At 45.8% G+C, this 19634-nt stretch overlaps 2 protein-coding genes across 2 annotated transcripts in view; one reads left to right on the top strand and one right to left on the bottom strand.

Annotated features, from left to right (window-relative positions):
* The window catches only part of MIEF1 (mitochondrial elongation factor 1), a 269067-nt gene extending 260567 nt beyond the window's left edge, over positions 1-8500 (top strand). Inside the window, exon 6 of the transcript XR_011337339.1 lies at positions 8489-8500. The gene's annotated coding sequence lies outside the window, so the exon portion shown is untranslated. The remainder of the gene's footprint in view (positions 1-8488) is intronic.
* MRTFA (myocardin related transcription factor A) overlaps positions 1-19634 on the bottom strand; it is a 506306-nt gene that overhangs the window by 51759 nt on the left and 434913 nt on the right. The window lies entirely within an intron of this gene.

Genomic DNA, 19634 nt, shown 5'->3' with positions numbered 1-19634 from the left:
CACCTGTCCCTTAAACACCTCCAGGGAAGGTGACTCAACCACCACCCTGGGCAGCCTCTGCCAGTGCCCAATGACCCTTTTTGTGAAAATTTTTTTCCTAATGTTCAGCCTGAACCTCCCCTAGTGGAGATTGAGGCCATTCCCTCTCGTCCTGTCCCCTGTCACTTGGGAGAAGAGGCCAGCACCCTCCTCTCCACAACCTCCTTTCAGGTAGTTGTAGAGAGCAATGAGGTCTCCCCTCAGCCTCCTCTTCTCCAGGCTAAACAACCCCAGCTCTCTCAGCCGTTCCTCATAAGGCCTGTTCTCCAGCCCCTTCACCAGCCTCATTGCTCTTCTCTGGACTCGCTCCAGAGCCTCAACATCCTTCTTGTGGCGAGGGGCCCAGAACTGAACACAGTATTCAATGTTTCTACCCCTCAATACCACCCTCCAAGGTGCCATACACTGTGCAGAGTTTACCAGCGTGTTGCAGGACAGGCTGAGCAGCACTGGTCTGTCCCCTCTGATGGGGAATTAGGGCAGAGGAAGAGGTCCTAGTGCCATACTCCATGGGTTTGATTTCACAGCATGCCTGTAGGCAGAGGGAGGCAATTACATACGTCCCTCATATGAGACTGCAGCTGAGGTTGCTCTGCCCAGGTGGGCAGGGGAGTTCATTTGTGAAAGTTCTAGGCAAGAGATTAGTGTGTAAGTACCTAAGCATTTACACTGTTTGCCTGAATCATAAAGCCTGTGCTGCTGGATATGCTCACGGATCCCCTGTGCCTCTCCAGCAGGCTTAAATGTCCCTCCAAAGGAGAGCAAATGCTATGCTACTTCAATCCTTGCCGCTTTGCTCTCCTTCAGTGCGGCTTAATACCCACGTTTGCAAGGAGGGGACCATCCTGCTGAGGTCCCCAGCAGAGCCATAACTCTCCTTGTCACTGCCCCAGCAACATGGGAGCTGCACCAGGTGACATGGACAACCCACCCCCCGGCAATAGATGGAGTGGAGAAGGGGGCCAGGTCTCCACCCACCGTGTGTCCCATGTCAATGGATCTCTGTTTGCAGTGGGGTGTGCAGGAGAGGAACACCAAGGGGGAAGCTGAGCTTGTATCAAAACTGCAGGAACCAGCGGGAGGGAAGGGGGAGATGATGACATTTCTGGGGCTGAGACAGTCTTCCTTGGCCATCATTTCAGCTCATCCTTGAGTTTATCTTAATTCCTTCCTACATACTGCTCTCCTCCTTTTGTCCCTCTGTCTCCTGAGCTCGTTTATTTGGCTCCAAGGAGGACGAGGGGAGAGGGGTCAGTCTCAAGCCCCTTTTGTCTGATGTAGGAGCTGCTTGCACACATCTCCTTACACACATTGAGCCATTTGGCTCCGTCAGAGTGGAGGCTCACTTTTTTTAAGTCATCACACTGTGTTAATGCCTGTGCCCTGAGACAAACATCTGTGCTGAGCCAGTTTCCCCAGTCCTACTCCGGCTTTCAGAATCACTCCTGCTACATTTTCTGTCCGGGGGACTGATGCATGCCCCTTCGGGGACCTCACCAGTGGCTTCAGTGTTCCAGCACTATCTCACCCCCAGAAGGAGCCCTGTGTCCCCTCACAGCCCATCCCACACCACAGGTGTTAGAAGGCAGGAGGGGGTGTGGGAAAATGGCACGCTCCTTTCCCAAATAATTCCATTCAGTCTGAGCATCCCCTGCAAATGTCCTGAGAAGAAAACCCTCTGTCCTTGCTGTCCCTGGGGAGCGGTAAAGGATAAGGAGGCATTAGCTGGCTGGCTGATGCTGGCTGTGTGTGGCTTTGTGCCCAGGAACCAGTCTCAGGACACACCAGCATCCAGGGCAATGGGCACAGGGTGAGGAGGCAGGGGTGCACTAAGCCCGCAGGGCTGTGAACCACAGTGGGGCTGTGAACACAAATTCAAGCTTGCTTCAACAACTTTGGGTGCTCATTTGTGAAGGAGCAGAAACAGAAGGCTTCAGCATGAGTTCCTCAACTGCACATGGGACATGGGACCACACAGGCCTGTGACAGGGTAGTTTCGCTGCTCCCTGCACCTGGGCTGGTGTGAAATGAAAGCCAGGAAGGACGAACTCACCTGCTGTAATCCCACTGCTGATGGCCACATTACTCCTTGCTTCTTCATTCTTCTGTCTGAAGTCCCTTCGTGTGTGCCGTATTTCCCCTTTTTGTGGCTCGTGCACTTTTTGTGGCAACAAGGGGTGGTAATTGCAGATACACAAAAATCAGAGAAGCTGGTGGTTTTATTTCCTCTACCACTTCTGTGAAGATTTTGAACCTTCTCTCCAGATTAGTATCAGGGAAGATAATACTAGGACTAACAGCTTTCCTCCCATGTGGAGCCACCACATCTTGACACCTGCCCTGTTACTGCCAGTAAATACTATTTCAAACATGTTTGAACACTTACCTCGCTGTTCTGCAGGTTTTAGCAGTGCGATTGCCCTCTGTTGAGGCAAGAGGCTAAGCAGCCCTCTTTGGCAGTGGGCAAACAGCCCACGCAGACCTACAGCACAGCTCCGCAACACACTGCACCTCCCTGTCACACCTTCTCTGACCTGGGCAGGTCAGAGTTGCTGTGTGTACACAGATCAGCTGTACAGCACAGTTATGGAAGAGCTGGCTTTGCCAAACATTGGCTAGAAGATACATATACAAAGATTTTCAACCTGCTCTTTCCCAGCCAGGGGCCAATGTGAAGAAGAAGGAGGAGGAGAAGAGGTAGATTGTCCTCTCCATTTCTTTCCCAGCTCCTGCTCAGCAGGACACACTCTCAAGCCCTATCTGACATCTCTAAATAAAGCATGTTTTCTGCCTGAGCAATCACTTAAGGAGGGAGACCAAAGCGAGCACAAGTTAGCCAGAGCTGTATGTTAATACAAATAAATAAACCTGTTTGTGACCAGCAGCATCTGAAGCAAGCTGTTATTTTTCTTTTCCTTGTGGACAGGTGGACTTCCAGGGTTCAGGCACGTGGGCAGGAGGTGCCCATAGAGTAGCTTGACAGGGCCAAATCTGGACCCTGTGCACCTGCTGAAGGTGCATGTCAGACAGAACTCTCTGCTGCAGAGGGGAGGATAAGCAACACTCTGGTCAGGACAGGCATGGGCTTGGACACAGAGGTGGTTGATTCCCTCTCCCTCCTCCAGAAATGTGGGTGAGAAGAGAACTTTTATGCTCCATACCACGTGTGATTTGTGTTCAGCCTTTCTTCCTCCCACTGTGTGCAAATCATAGAATCATAGAATCAAATGACAGGACGGGGACAAGAGGAGTTGGAGACTGACAGTCATGAGGAATTGCCATTATTCTTTTGAACAGAACTCTCTGAATCTCTTCTTCTGCCTTTCCATTCATTTTGCTATCTCTCTCTTTTTCCTTCCTCCACCCCTTCTGCACACCCAGTTCCTTCCCTCCAACCCACCCCTCCTCCCCCTTTTGTCCCAGCACTCCTTGCGGTTTCTCTAAGTAAGGAATTAGACATGCCTCTGTGGAGACAAACCCAGGTAGTAGTGTTTCCCTTTACTCCCTGGCTAGGATATTGGTACAACTAAAGAAGAGACACCCGCTAAGGAAGGCACATTTATTATATTATCAAGTCCAACATGCACTAGGTCAGGGTTTTGAGAACATCCTTAGAGCTACATGCATGCTTGTAATTTGAGAGCTTGCTGTGAGGTCCCAAAGCTCCTACACATCCAGGTTGCTGCCACCTGAAGTGGCAATAACCATCCTCCAGGCACTGCCCCACACATAGGACCAGGGAAGGTGGGGTGTGACCAGCACTAAAGTCTCCCCATCACTCAGACGGGGCCCACCTGGAAACTTGGTAATGACGAGGGGAATAGGGGACCAGGCTCAGGTCATTTGCATTTAGTGAGTAACAAAGGAACCTGAAGGTATTAGGTGCAAATTTAAAAAGGAAGAAGGCAGAAGAAGGGCTTTTTTGCCTTTTATTTTTTTGGTGTGGGCTGTGCCTTGGCGCTGTTATCTTGTATCTATGCCGCCATGGTAGGCAGACCTCCTCTTGTAAATGCTGACCTCAAGCTGTGTAAGAAATTCTGGTGTCAGCCAAACCTGTGCTCAGTTGCTCACAGCAGTTCAAGTGCTTCTCAGTATAATGCTGCTGTATTGCTTCCACTGCAGACACCAAAGGGGAAGGCTGAGAGATGCTTTCCTTTGGGTCTCAGTTCCAGGTATGCTCCAGCATCTCGTCAAGGTTTTGTTTCTTCACTCGTTCTTCCTGTTGTAAAAGAAGCAAAGTTTCCTGTTAGGTTCTATACCATGTCACTACTTGAGCACTGACTCAGTCTTTGCATTTTGCCTTCCCTGTTAATCTCAGGATTATGAAAAAGCTGTGCAAGTATAACTTGAGCTGTTAGAAGTATTTTCTCCGTTTTTAAAAAAACTTAAAATTAGCCTGCAATGAGCAGTGTTGGTTTTTTTTTAAGAACTGAATTCATTAATTTTAACTGAAGATGGACAAGTTGGGAATTAATATATGTATAATTATGCAAAACCACTGTTATGTCTGGTAATTAAAATTATATTCTGCCTCTGAGGCTGTGCTTGGCATTAGTGTATATCTTAATTTGTGCTGTGTTTTTATTTATTTATTCTTTATTTATTCATTCTAGCCACATGACCTAGGATTACAGTTGCTATGGTGATAAGACAGTTAGTGAAGGAAGGAGTGAAAGGTAAGTTTGTATGTCTGCCTGTGCAGTGGGGCTGGAAGTCTCCTTTCCCAGTGTTGCGTCTGCCTCTTGCTATTTCTGGGACTGAAAAGCACTATCACGCTGGCTATGGTATTTTCTGAGTAGCATAGGGGAGGTTGCTCAAGTAGCACTAGCAAGGTTTTTTTTCTCGTCCAGCAGTATGTGTATATGACCAGGCTTTCTGTGGGGTGGGAGAAGACCGATACTCTGCATGCATATCTGTGCCTGTGGCCTTAGAGGGTTTTAGATGTTGGGATGCCTGACCTAGTGGGGCTCGTAAAGCCTTCTGACTAGTCTTTCTATTTGTCAACCTATGTTTGTGATCCTGTGCGCCCTGGACTGGGAGCAGGAGATGCTGAGCAAAAGTGTCAGCTCCTATACCCTAAATTATGTTGCCTGCCATCCCCCTTCCCCCTTGCTGGGGTTTGCTGCACGGTGCTTGCTGTAGGAGGAGAGGCAACATCTCCCAAAATCCTTCTAGCAGCCAGTGCCACCTCCAGACCGGAGAAAATGTCTCAGGAGTGTGGGGTTGGTAGGTAATTGATGGTGGGGGAAAGCCTGTCGTTGGTGCAGCTTTCTTTGTTGATGAAGAAGATGCACAAGGTCCTGTTTCCCTGAACACAGCTGCCCAAAAGTCCAAGCGCCTCTCCTAGCCTGTGCTCTGCACCAAGCCCCTCCCTTGGTTTGCTCTATGCTGCGTGGGAAGTGCTTCCCTGGCTTCCCACCTGCCTCCTCCATCCTGCTGCCCCTGACTTTGCACCCCTCCATCAAAACTACCCCCACCATTTGCTTTAAGCTTCCAGTGGAAGCAATTTCCATGGAACCTCAAGGTATACAATTCTGGTGATTGCAAGACTGATTTAGGCAGGTTTTGTTGTTTTTTTTTTTTTCAATTGCTGTTCCAAAATACCTGAACTGCTTCTTTCTACCTTTCCTCCTGAAAGAATAGTGGCTGCTACCACTACCAGCTTAAAATGTTTTCACTTGATCCTCTTGTCAGCAATGCTTTTGTAAGTCTGTGGAGCTTTGGGTCATGTTCTTCTCAGGTACCTTGTGAATTAACATGTTGAGGGCTGGTGAGTAAGCCTCAGTCTTTCACCTGTTGGTAGCAGTAGCCTTGAATATCTCCTTAGACTTGTTAAAGTTTTTATTAGGAATATGTTTTTCTTCCACCAGAGGTCTTTTTACTGTGATTATTAAAAGACAAATTGTTTTAAAAGAGTCCTCCCTGCCCTGCCATGCTTTATGTTTCTCCCCAAGTGAACTCTTTGCCTGCTTGCAGCTGATCAGCAGTGCAACTGCTTTAATGCAAGCAGACAGTGCTCTCCTACACACTTGGACATGGTAGGGCAAATGAGCTGGCTGACAGGGACAATCCTGTTTTTGTACCGCACCCTCCCCTTGAGGAGAACTCTTCCAAGCCACTGAGCCTCTGAGAAGGAGCCCTCTTCATACTCAGCCATACTCTCACCCACAAACATCAGCATCCATCAGTGGCTGCACAAAAGCCTGTGCTTGTAGAGGACTGTACAGCTTGGGAAGAAGGTGGAAAAACCTGTTGGGAGATGCCCCTTGGTGACTAAAGAACAAGGGGAGTTGCTTGTCAGCCTTAGGGTAAGGGTGGGAGCTTGAAGGAGCTGTATTTTACCCTGTTGAAGAGAAGATCTCCTTGAGGGGGAGAAGAGGGCACACAAAGGCTTTTCTAGCTCAGAAGCAGGGGAGCACTGAAGTAACAGAGCAGCTGCTTCACCTGTTCCTCTAGTGGGAGTCTGTCTTTCTTCCAAACCCCAAGTACCATAATAGGGGCAGAACAAACTGCATCCTGTTCCCCACAGCCCACGTGGGACTGCTGAACAAAGTAAACTTGCCTGTGTCTTCTCCAGACCACAGAGCTCAGCAGAGCAGGCTGCCCAGCTTTCCCCTTGAGGACTGTTTCAAAGTGTTGGCAAATGTAGCCTCAAGATCAGGAACATGCTTCTGTGTACAAAACCTGAAAAAGCAAGAAAGAATATAGAGCTTTATAAGGGGATATGCAGTTCAGACAGAAGAGAAGGAGCAGAACAAATGCTTCAATATCTTTGTCTCTCCTTCCTGAGGTGGGGAAAGCAGCAATTTAGGAAAAGAATGGCTTTTCTCCTGAGAATCCCTTCTGGCTGAATCCTGCTTCAGCTGAGTGGTGTCATCTATGAGCCAAGGCTTTCCAAGCTGTAGTCCCTCTTGCAGCCAATGACTGGGGTGAAGGTGAATGCAAAGTAAAGCAGATTTATTGCATGACCCCTTGGGAGCCTGGTTAAGGCAGCAGGTTTCCTGGTAGTAGTGAAGTTTCAAATGGTAGCATTCCTTAGAAGGGAGACAGTAAGCCTCTCGGGCTTACTTGTGCTGTGGGTCTAGCTCAGGTAAGCAACATACAGAGTCATGAACATCAAGCTGAGATTCAGGAGCGGTCTGACATCTTTGGGCTTCGGTTTGTATTTGTTGGTGTCAGGTCAGAAAGATCAATACAGCATTCAGCAGTGTTTTCATCAGCTTTGGACTTCTCTGATCTCCTTCCTTAGCCTGCTGCAGGTCAGTACTGAGGTGGGCAAGACATTCATGCATACATAAAAACTCACAGAGGCTCTGCCAGCTGAGTGTAAATAGAGGGCAGGAGGCAGCCTGTGTGGCTGCCAGACTGGCCTCTTCTCTTGGGAAAAAAAAACATGCTGCAAAAGAAAAGCAGATAATTTCATCGTCTCCCCATGTGTAAATATTCATCATATGCAGTTAAAATGGAGCAGCTGTGGACAATGAATCCTGGCTTGTCATTGTCCTCCATCAGCAGGACAGCCCTGTCAGCACTCAAATATTCTTCCCCTCTCTCTGGCCCCCTGTTGTCTCCATGCACTGCACCTTCATGCTGCTGGGGGTTGTAAAGCGCATATAGACAGGGATGCAGTAAATACATGCTGTGCCTGTGACTGTAATCTCAAATAAGCTGGTCAGGTGCATAAGGACAGAACCCACTACCAAGAAAGGGCGGATGGACTGATGCAAGGTGGCAATGTGGAGGGATTGACATGATAGGTTTGGTGCCTCTTAGCGGGAGGAGTGGGCAATGGGGTCAGAAGAGGTCGCATTGTGACTTTTACATCTTCAGACATTGATGCAGCAGCGTAGCTCCATTACAGCCTGCGCTCTGTCCACAAGAGTGCCATCAAATACAGGCAAGTCATCTTGAGGGCCAGCGGGTGGCCAGGAGGTCTCTGCATGGAGCTGTGAGATCTCATTGCTCTCTACAAGTACTTGAAAGGAAGTTGTGGAGAGGAGGGTGCTGGCCTTTTCCCCCAACTGACAGGGGACAGGACAAAGGGGAATGGCCTCAAGCTCCACCAGGGGAGGTTTAGGCTGGACATTAGGAAAAAAATTTTCACAGAAAGGGTCATTGGGCACTGGCAGAGGCTGCCCAGGGAGGTGGTTGTGTCACCAGCCCTGGAGGTGTTTAAGGCACAGGTGGACGAGGCGCTGAGGGACATGGTTTAGTGATTGATAGGAATGGTTAGACTCGAAGATTTGGTGGGTCTTTTCCAACCTGATGATTCTACGTGAGGGTCCTGTATGCTTGGCAGGGAAATGAGAGAAGTGGCAAATTCTCCTCATTACAGGACAGAAGGAAACTGGTGTGTGGGAGGAGTGCAATTGGCTGATAAATTGCCACCTGTTTTGGGATCCACTGTAACTGCTGTGTTTATGGGCAGGTTACCAACCACAGAGTGCAGCAAGTATGCAGCAGCTTTGGGAGATGGGGATGTTTTCGCACTTCTGTTTTGTTTTTCTCAAGAGCCAAGATATGTTGTGATGCCCCACAATGTGTGTTGCTACAATCTTTATCATACATCTGTTTTCCTTGGAGTATGAAGGTAGGGAGGATGAAAGGATGCAGGAAGGACGGATGGAAATTGAGGACTGTAGTCAGCTTCTTAGTCTTCTTTAAATAGTATTTAAACAACTAGGGAGACCACTGTTGCTCTAGTGTGTTTCCTGAACCTGTTCTCAAAAACTGGAATAAAGTTACATCCACGTGGAGCATGAGGAGTCTTTCTTATGTTCTAAATTAAGGGAAGAGAGCTCATGAGTGACAGCCTCCTCAGGAATGTACCCTGCAACTCTTATTGTTAGGAAAAGTGTTTGACATCCTGAGATGCTTGCTGAAAGCAAACAATTTGTGCTTACAAGCTGATGAGTGTTGGGAACATTTGATATATCTTTTCCTATCTCCTCTTAAGGCTCCTTTTTTTTTTTTTTTCTGTTTGGTTCTTGTGTCTTGGGGTGAACTCTAGCAGAGAGCTGAAGGTGTGCTTTTTCAAAGATGGGGACTTCATCTCTTCTTATCAGCCTTTATGGGATGCTTAAGATACAGCACCTTATTCAAAGTAAATCTGATTAAATTAAAAGATGGCAAGATAGGAACTAAGCTGCAGATCACTGCTGAAAAGCACACTGTAAAACTAACTCTCTGCCCATCCCTGTAACAGCACTAAAAGGAAGATCTCTGCAAGATTCGTTTGGTCTGGCATGAGAGATGACTGAGAAAACCTAGAGGTTTCAGAATAAATAATATTTACTGATAACGTGTTTAGCAGCTTATGGTTCAGTTCCTCACAGAATTTCTGTTTATTGGGAGTATGATATGGCTAACACAGAAGATCGGTGTTTCTGCATCATTTACCTACTCTGTAGCACCTGGTAGCAGCCACAGGGAGACCAGACTGAAGAGGAGCTTGCCCTGGGATGGCAGCTCTTAATTTTACCTCCTTCCCTTGCTCCCTCCTTTACTTGTGGCTGTCAGCAATGTTTACAGGAAGATTAAGTGAAATGGAGGGTTGACTGATCTGTGGCATGACTTGTGGTTTCCCTTTCCAGATGAATGAGCAGCTGGCAGGGTAAATGGGGGCTGTCGTGTTGCAACCCTACCTCCCCTCAGCTGATTTTTACATCTCCCCTCCTTGCGGCAGACTGGGGTGCCTGAGGAGGGGGTAACCCTTTTCAAAGGTGATGGTGTTCCCTGTAGTGGCTCTTGGCAGCTCCATGGGAACCAGAAGCAGCTCCCATGCTTGGGCACCAGGGCCGTTTCTGAGAGAAGCTTGACCCCACCAGCTGAAAAAGCAAATGAAATAGCCCATGTTTTGGGGTAGCAATAATTCCTGATGCAAGGCTGAAATAATTAAATACGAAAGGCTTCATTAGATGGGTCCTGGGAGGTGAATATAATGATCTCACACCAGTGAGGGCAGCACAAGGGGGGGTAGCAAGGAGGAAAGGGAGATTGAGTGTGGTGAAAGCAGATATAATCCAGAGTGATTACGTGGGGCTGAGCAAGGGAAATGGAGCCTGGGGATCAGCAAGGGATTACTGTTTATTAGCCTATGGATTAGTGTCCTGGGGCCTGAGACTGCAGAATGGGCTGTATTGAACTATTCCTTATCAGCTGGTGCTGACTGACTGACTCAAGTCTGTCCCAGTAAGCTCCCTGGTTTAGGGAGGTACCTTCTGTGCTCAGGCTGGTACGCCACAGTATAAACAGCTAGGAAAGAGATGGCTTCTAGGAACAAAAAAGCCACATGGAGATGTGAATGTATAGAAGGACTTGGGGGTGAAAGAGTCACACAGTACTTGTTCAGTACTATCTTTTTTCTTCCTTGAATTGGAAGGGCCCTCTTATCTCCACATCAAGTCTCTCAAGACATAGCTGGAGATTTCCAGTCTTTGATTGGTATAACTTTGATCCCAGCACCTTTCCATGTTCCTATTTATTCTTCAAAGGTGAATTCAGACTAGTCAAATCTGCTTTGGCTACAGGTTTAAAATGTCTGGGGATATAATTTTAGCCACAGAAAATATACATGTGTGTGAATGAGGAAGAAAAAACAACTGTAAAGAAAAGTAGGCAAGTATGCCTGCAGCCTTCTTCTAACTGTGCCATGAGGTTGGAGGAGGTAAAGACAGAGATGAAGGTGGCAGAAAATGATATTGCTTCAGCAGCGAATGCACCTCACTCTGAGCTGGCAGCAGTTCCTCATCAGCCATGAGTGTGGTGATCCCCGGTTTTGGATGAAACACCAGCACAAGTATCCCATTTGCTTCTTGTCACTAAAGATATTTGTGCAACTTTCTCTGGGAAAACAATGCCCAAACCAGTTTGCCTGGCCATCCTCTAGTTGTGAGGAAGGATGAATTATGATTTGCATTTCTACCATTCCATGCTTCTGACACCTTCCAAGCCTGCTGGAAACATAAAGAGGCAAAGGGCTGCCTGCATAGAAGTTCTCATTCCGGTGTTGTGATGAACCATAGAGAAGTGCTGTGTATTGTAACATAAAGGAAATCACTGTTACTGAAGTATTACCCTTGGTCTGTGGAATAGATTTAGGCTCTGAGGTATCAAAGAAAGTGTTACACTAACGTATTTAGCCTTTATTTGCAAAGGAAAGCTCATGTACTTTGAGGCTTGAAACAGCTAACAACCAGAATTAAGACTTCTGAGCAGAGCTGACACCCCAACACGACCATTGTCAGAAATTTCTGACTAAAATGCAGGTCATTTGAATATATGAAACTTTTTATAATGCAAACAACTGAGAGCTGGGCCCTCACAGGCAATGAGGAAAATAAAGAGCCAGCTAACAGTAAAGCTCCTGCACTCCGTGATGTAGAATAGAAACTCACTGTTGCATAGGAATGATAACAATTAAAATTGTAGTCTCTGGATGAGTGTGGTGGCCTGCCACCAACCTCTGTAAATCTCCGAGCTCCAGTAGCTAGGGGGATCATGCACCTTAACTATCTTGTATGGTTCACAGCCAGCAATACAATCCCTCTCTGCTCCATGCAATCACACTGGGATATAAGGAACTCAATTTCCATCATGCTGTTAACTCCAGTCTTTAAGCGAGCCCATCCTGTGGACTTACTGATCACTCCCAGAAATGAAACTGTGTGCTCCTGGCCTAAGAGAACTGTTAGAAGCAGTTTTGTGATGGGTCTATGAGTGTACTGGCTCCTGAGAAATAATCTCCACGAGGTGTCACTTCAGCTTGGAGACCTTTGAGGAAACACAGGTGTGATTCAGAAACGAATGTTGACTCACTGGGTAACATCGGGCCCCTCTCTAGCACTGTGATAGAGGCATTTTCTCACAGGTGGTACTATGTTTTGATCTAGAGGTTAACCCAAAAGCTTAGTCAGTAGTAATGCCATAACATTTTCCATGTGTTAGTATGCAATCCTCAATGTTCCACTAAATTTCCACCTGGAGAAAATAATATTCTGCTGACTTGGCATTTATTCTGTGATTCAGCTAGAACAGTTTCTCTTAATTTTCTTGTCTTTTATTCTATGTAGTTTTACTATGTGCTGGTTTATAACTTGGTTCTGATGTGAAGTCAGTTATGTTTCATAGTTAGATGAATGATCTCTCTATAATATGCACATATGTCTGCAAAGCACTTAGAATAAAAGATGGTAAGAAATGTGGGCTTTTATTGTGCTTTTCCCTGTTTTTTTCTTTGCTGCATGCTATTTAACAACTTTGCTGTTGTTCTGTCTCAATGCCTTGTTGAATTAAGCGTTCTGAACAATTTTGGGAGCTCTAGCATTTTTTATTAATTGCTTTTTACAGGTTGTTTTTCTGTCTTTCTTGAAACTCCCCATTTCACAGACATAATGAAAAATAAATGTTTTAAGCTGAAGTTTTAGCAACCAAGGCAGGGGAGCAAAGAAAGCACAGCAAATTATTTGGCCAATTTTAAGCCAGGCTTTGGGGCTGATGTGATACCAGAGGCTCCTGTAAGTGAGGTTTTGGGTTACCTGAATAATAATAACTGGAAAGGAAAAGAGATGGCAGGATAAAATAAACCAGCAACCCATCTGGGTCTCTGACGACTTCTCAAAGAAGAGTTTTGTACTCTGAGATTTATTCTGACAGCAGTGTATTGGAAATGTTTAGGACTCTTGCCATCACACTTCTTTTTAATGTCTGATTACCTTATGTGACATATCCTCGGCTGTTGTAAATTGATACCGCTTCATCAACTTCAGTGGCATCTTGTCAGTGTGCATCGGTAGAGAATTAGCCTTCTGCGTCTGAACATGTTGCCTTGAGCTGGGTTGGGGACTCATCATAAGTCATTACAAGCCTGATGAGAGAGTGCTGAAGGGAAGACATAGGTCATGGTAGGTCATGGTGAGGACTGACCCAGTAAATGGAACTCATTTATTTTTGATTTGTTACTAATTCCAGTTTCTCTGTATGATTCTGGCTCCAGGACATATCATCTTCTGACATGTATAAACTTGTAGATAAAAAGACCTCCATGTCATCCTTTGTGTAAGCACAGAGATTGTACTGGTTCCGATGCTCTGGCCAGAATCAATGTGAGAAATTGCATTCACCCCACCAAAATTCCCCACGTAGCTACTTTTGACACTTATCTTTGCTGCTTGCCATAAGGCTACTGTGTGATAGTTATGCGCTGCAGTGTTTTGTCATAACTCAGGTATAAGACTTTCTCTACAGAGGATGGTTTGAAGTGTCCTTTGGCATCCATTAGTGTGAAATGTGTCAGGGAAATGTAAATCATGTCACTGGTTGTCAAGAAGCACCTGGCCTTTAAAGAGTGTCCTGACACGTTACTGAGGGAGGGGGAGAGGAAGCCAACAGTGCAAGGCAAAGGAGAAGCTGAATTTTTCATTTCACTTAGAGGACCCTTGTTTGCAGGCTAGCATTGAACACCCTCTTGGGACTAGAGATCCTGAACGCCAGGGCCACAGAGCTGTTCAGCTGGAAGGCATGGAGGAGAAAATATTTTTGCTCCTGTGACACTGCACAAGCAGTGCTTTATACTCTGGAGGGCAGATTATTCTCCCTCTGGGTAATGCTTCCCACAAATACAGAAACATTTCAATCTCTGGATTTGAGCAGGCACTGTCTTTTCTTACAGTTTAGAGCCTGAGCTGGAAAGACATCCCCACACTGCTAGCACCCAGGAGCTCAGTGCTGAGACTCCCAGCGTGGCTTGGTAGGAGTGGACTGAGATGAACACTCAACTGTCATGGTAGAGTTTTTTCTGCCTTATTCCAGCCCTGAGAGAGCTGACCGTGCACAACAGGATCAGTGTGTCTTCCAGTGTGCAAAGTAATACTTCCAAGGGCTACTGATCTGTGTAAGGACTTTGACTGACTTGCCCAGATAGTTCAGGTATAAACCTCTGCTGTAGCCTAAAGTACCACTCTCAAAGTCAATGATGGGCCAATATATCTCCTGTGAAGATCCAAGGGCAGCTCACTGTCAGATGACTGGTGCTACAAAATACACACTCAGAGCTTCTGTTTGAAAACATTGACTCCTTTTTGATGCAGCTTAGTCGATTGGGAGGTTGCAAAGGTCAAACTGGAGCGTCTCTTAAGCCAGAGTAGAATGGTTTTGAATCTTCGCTGTAATATCTTAAAACAAACAAACTAAATCCTCCAAATGAATCATCTTCATCTAGTCTGAACCCCAATCCATGATACTCACCCAAGAAGTGCTGTCATTAAAAAGGAAGCCTTTTTGTTGAAAAGCTGCGTCTTTCACTGAATGGTATCCTTCTTCACATTCCTTCACCTTTTTTTTTTAATTTGTGGCTAGCTGTAGGTCAGGTGGGTAGGTTTGCTTCTTAGCACTTCTTTAAGCTACTAATGCAGACACCAGTTTTGTCAATATGAAGTGCTATGGTCTACAGCAAGTCTGGTCATCACTGGGAAGACTCTATGCACTGAGGATATTTGCTATGTTGTCCTAGAAAATAAATCCTAATCATCTAGGGCAGACATGGGCTTCAGGCTGTCCTTAGGCTAAAGGAAATAGATTCAAATCTTGCTAAATGGAGCATTTCCCAGTGACATTAGAAAGCAGAGTGGACTACTTTGCCTCTATACCATGTATGTCTTGAACCTACCAATGCATGTATGTCAAACAGAAAATGTGCAGGTCTTTAGACTAGAATACTGATTCACTCAGCCTTGCAAATGACTCTCTAATGGACTTTGCTTGAAGCCATATGACCTTGAAAGTGGGAGCTCCTTAAAACATGCCGTTTAGTTTCTATCTGACTGGTAAACTGGCATGCATGGGGACAAATGCACACTGTGCTATGGATGAGGATTGCTCACCCTGCTAAAAGTAAAGCTTATTGGACAAGGAGCCTTTTCCTCCACCAAAAGGGAAAAGCCCCACCCACCTCCACCCAGCAACCCCCCCCCAAGATATTAGGCAGGTTGATCTTACAGCAATATGTCATAGCTGAAGGAAAGAGGATTTAAAAACATTCTTCACATTCGTACGTGAAGCATACTGTATAAAGATTTTGCTGCCATGCATCTGCAATGTTTGCTCATTGGTAAAGCTACACAGATTATTTAGCAATGACTGTCACACTCTTGTTAATACTGTTTGCGCTACTAGTAAGCCAAGTGCTATTAAATTTCTTGGATGTTGTCAGAGACGAGTTTTTATAAGAGCTGCAATACCCAAATTTTAATATAATTTTAATATAATGAAAGAGACCTAATCATGTATAGTATAACCCCTCCCTGTCAGGAGAACATATTGTGCCTCTGAAGTAAACATTTATGCAAAAGCGGAGTACATTCTTAAACTTGCCCTCAGTGAGTTAGCCCTTGTGACTACACAACTTGGGTACATGTGCATACAGCACGGATAATTGGCAGTGTCTATGTGGTAATGATTTTAACTAGCTTTGCATCCAATTTTGAAGCCTTCTAAATCCCTTAAAGTAACAAAGTCCATTTTCTTGATTGTTTGTGTGATGTGTGGCCAACAAACCATATTTCTGGCAATTTAAAGCTGTTTAGTTGGAAAGAAACTCTAACATCAACTGTGCTATTTGCTTTTTTTGCAAATGCTTCTTTCTCAGGCGCTATCTCAAAAGTGACTTGGCCTAGAAACTACTTCTGCAAGAATCCTTTATTATATGCTGCCTTAAAGTGTAACCTTGGATCAAATTAAAAAAATATTTTTAAGCATTTGGTAGGGCCTGTTTTGAATTTATGCAGTAGTCACTGGCTGCAGACTGTAAAGGTAGAATATTCCAGGGAATCCAGCACTCATCATCAACAAAAAAACCCACTTAAAGATCCTATCCTAAAGGTGCACCATAAGCTGGTGGTGCTGGGCTGTGGAAGAGACACTGAAGCTCCGAAACTGAATAAGCGCTGCTGCTTGGGTTGAGAGCTGGCAGTTGGACTCCACTCGTGCAAATAGCTAATGTTGAATTCCACCAGCTGAACCACTCAGGTCCAGATTGGTTATGCGCTTTCCTAGAGCTGCCTGTGAATTCGATGAGCTCTGGCTGAGCCCTTCTCCCTTGAAAGGGGATGGATGGGCTCTGCCTAAGAAGTCAGCACAGTTTGTAAACTCCCTTAGCCAAGATGCTTGATTTTATGTTCAAGAAATAGTCTTCTGACCCAGCCTGTGCTCTTGCTGATTGCAATATGCCAAAACAGTCCTGGCAAGATGAGATGCTTATTTAAAGAACCTTTTGATGCATTTTTTTTTTTTAATAAATTTGGCAGTGGTTTCGCCCTAGTTCTAGGGTGTCCCTACCTTAATGTTCCTAACCCTACCCTCACAGAGATTACATCTGCTCACTCAGGCAACAATTTGGGCTTTTCTTCCTGATTCCCAAAAAAACAAGGTGGCTTCTCTCTTTCCCGTTAACTTGCTTGACTTGGATATTCTGATCTGAAGTCACTGAGGGTATTATTAATTGGTCTTTGTAATCTGAGGTGTGAGTAACTTCAGAAAGGCAAACTCAGCTTTCCCTTTCTGCAGATACAAGCTACTTACAAGGTAGAGCTCTTAAGTAGAGGGATGCAGAGAAAGAATAAGGAGGACATTAAGGCACTGGAGCACGTCCAGAGAAGGGCAACAAAGCTGGTGAAGGGGCTGGAGAACAAGTCTTTAAAGCAGCAGCTGAGAGATCTGGGTTTGTTTAGCCTGGTGAAGAAGAGGCTGAGGGGAGACCTTACCACTGTCTATAACTGCATGAAAGGAGATTGTAGTGAGGTAGGTAGTAGTCTCTCCTCCCAAGTGACAAGTCATAGGATGAGAGGAAATGGTGTGAAGTTGCAGCAGGGGAGGTTCAGATTAGATATTAGGAAAAATGTCTTCACTGAAAGGATTATCAGGCACTGGAATGGGCTACTCAGGGAAGTGGTTGAGTTGCCATCCCTGGAAGTATTTAAAATACAGGTAGATGAGGTGCTCAGGGGTATAGTTTAGTACTGGGTAGGTATGGTTGGACTTGATGATCTCAAAGTTCTTTTCCAACCAGACAATTCTATGATTCTGTGACATGGGGTCCTACCAGGGATGTTAGATTGCTGAAAACTGACCCAGGACTTGATAGGACCACCTTGGGTCTGTGGCACACCTAATGCAGAAGGTCTGAGTTAAATCCATCTGAAATCTGTGAGGGTCTGTCTGCCACACTCCATGAAACATGGATCAGGGTCACTTGTGGCAAGACTGCACCCCTTCTTATGCTGCTCTGCACATCTTTGCAATGTCATCAGCTAACCTGGAAACCTGACATTCTTATACAGTAGAATAAACCTGAACAAAACTTGTGCAAGGAAATGCAATTTAGCTTTTTTTCTACTGACGTTTCCTCAAACTATAGAAAGGTGGGAATTACCCTCCTAAAAGCAAGATCAGTTGCCTGTTGTAGAGCTGGGCCTGGGGCAGGGACTTATTAAAAGTGAAGGATTTGCTCTGTCCTTTGCACCACGACTCTAGAATCGTTGAGTCATAGAATGGCTTGGGTTGGAAGGAACCTTAAAGATCATCCAGTTCCAACTCTTGTGCCATGGGCAGGGACACCTCCCACTAGGCCAGGCTGCTCAAGGCACCATCCAGCCTGGCCTTGAACACCTGCAGGAATGGGGCTTCCACAGCTTCCCTGGGCAACCTGTGCCAGTCCCACGCCACCCTCATCGTCAAGCATTTCTTTCTAATGTCAAATCTCAATCTTCCCCCTTCCAATTCAAAGCCATTCCCTGTCATCCTTTCACTATATGCTCTTGTAAAAAGTACGTCCCCCGCTTTCTTGTACTCCCCCTTCAGGTATTGGAAGGCTGCTCTAAGGTCTCCTCAGAACCTTCTGTTCTCCAGGCTGAACAAACCCAAGTCTCTCAGCCTGTCCTTATAGCAGAAGTGCTCCAGCCTTCTGATCATCTTTGTAGCCCTCCTATGGACCAGTTCCATCAGTTCTGGATCCTTCTTATGCTGAGGATTCCAGAACTGTACACAATCACAATACTCCAGGTGGGGTCTCACAAACGCGGAGTAGAGCAGGAGAATCGCCTCTCTCAACCTGCTAGCCACGCTTCTTTTGATGCAGCCCAGGATATAGTTGGCCTTTTGGGCTGCAAATGCATATGCCGGCTCATGTTGAGCTTCTCATCAACCAGCACCCCCAAGTCCTTCTCTGCAGGGCTGCTCTCAATCACATTGTCCCCATCCTCTATTGAAACTGCAGATTGCCCCAACATAGGCATAGGGCCTTGCACTTGTCTTTGTTGAACCTCATGGGGTTCACACAGCCCCACTTCTTCAGCTTGTCCAGGTCCATCTGGATGACATCCCAGCCTTCAGGTGTGGCAACTGCACCACTCAGCTTGGTGTCATCTGCCACTGGGAAGAACGTCTAGCCTATTCCAGTTGCAAATCACATCCCTTCAGCACTTAAGATTCAGTCCTAATTAATATCAGTGATGTTTTAAGAAGAAAAATGGAAGTCTAAATGCAGACCTCTCCAAATCTCTAATGTCCTGCACATAATTTCCCATTAAAATGGATTCAGGAAAATGTTCCTCATGCTTTAAGAGTCCCCAAAATAACTTCAATTCATGTTGCAGTTCAAGGGCAAGCACAAAGATCTGCAGTGGCGTGAAAATATTGTCTTTTTTCAGACAAGATTCACAGGTGTATCTTGTTGATGTTGCCAGCCCCCCAAAAAAAGCAATGTGATTTTTAAAAAGGAAACCGTACTGCAAGAGATCAATCTCCTTTTCCTCTTATACATTTCTGTATAGAAGATGATGTATAGGTTAAACTGGAGAGAGAGAGGGTTAGGAGAATGTAGAGGAAGGGAAAGTATGAAGGTGTGCACGTTGTATCCTATATCTCTTGTGCCTCAGCGTTGCCTTTCACAGCACTGCATTGCATCCCCTCCAGCTGTGCTCTGGGTTGAGCCAGAAGCTGTATGAAAGTTGCCTAGAGTACTCTTTCTCCTAATAAGACCTGAAGTGCATCTAACCTCTAGCTTTACATACCTCCTCTTCCAGCAGAAGAGAAAGCGTGAAATTGGATGGGTCTACTTTCCTGAATAATGCCCTGCAACCTCCATGCATCCCGCTGTTTCACCCACTTGCATCGCAGTACAGCAGCTTAGATGCAGGAACAGTTTCTCCCCCTTCCCTTAAGAAATAGGTCACAGGAAAAATTTTTAGTATGACATGTGAGCCAAAGTCAAGGACTGCTGATGTCACTAAATCAAGAATCAAGAGGACATCCCCACTGGCAGTGTCTGTGCTGGCCAGTTCTTAATGAGCCTTGCCTGCGCGTTGCTGCTGGTAGAAGTGGTTGGTGCACTGATGTCGGTAAGTCACTAGTGTCCCTAGCATCGCCAGCTCGCATCGTGTCAGTTTGCTCACTGCGGCATAACTGATATTTCTCTACACAGCAGGAGGAAGCCAAGCTGCAGCCCGTACAATATATCCTAGGTAGATTAAACCACAGACAGGAAATATCTGCAATGAGATTGCAGAGGCACAGCCATCTTTGCAGGTGTCATACACCGATGT

This window comes from Phaenicophaeus curvirostris, chromosome 1 (genome assembly GCF_032191515.1).
Source record: "Phaenicophaeus curvirostris isolate KB17595 chromosome 1, BPBGC_Pcur_1.0, whole genome shotgun sequence".
Classification (NCBI taxonomy): Eukaryota; Metazoa; Chordata; class Aves; order Cuculiformes; family Cuculidae; genus Phaenicophaeus; species Phaenicophaeus curvirostris.
Note: the sequence above shows the minus strand (reverse complement) of the source record. Positions and strands in the feature narration are given on the sequence as shown.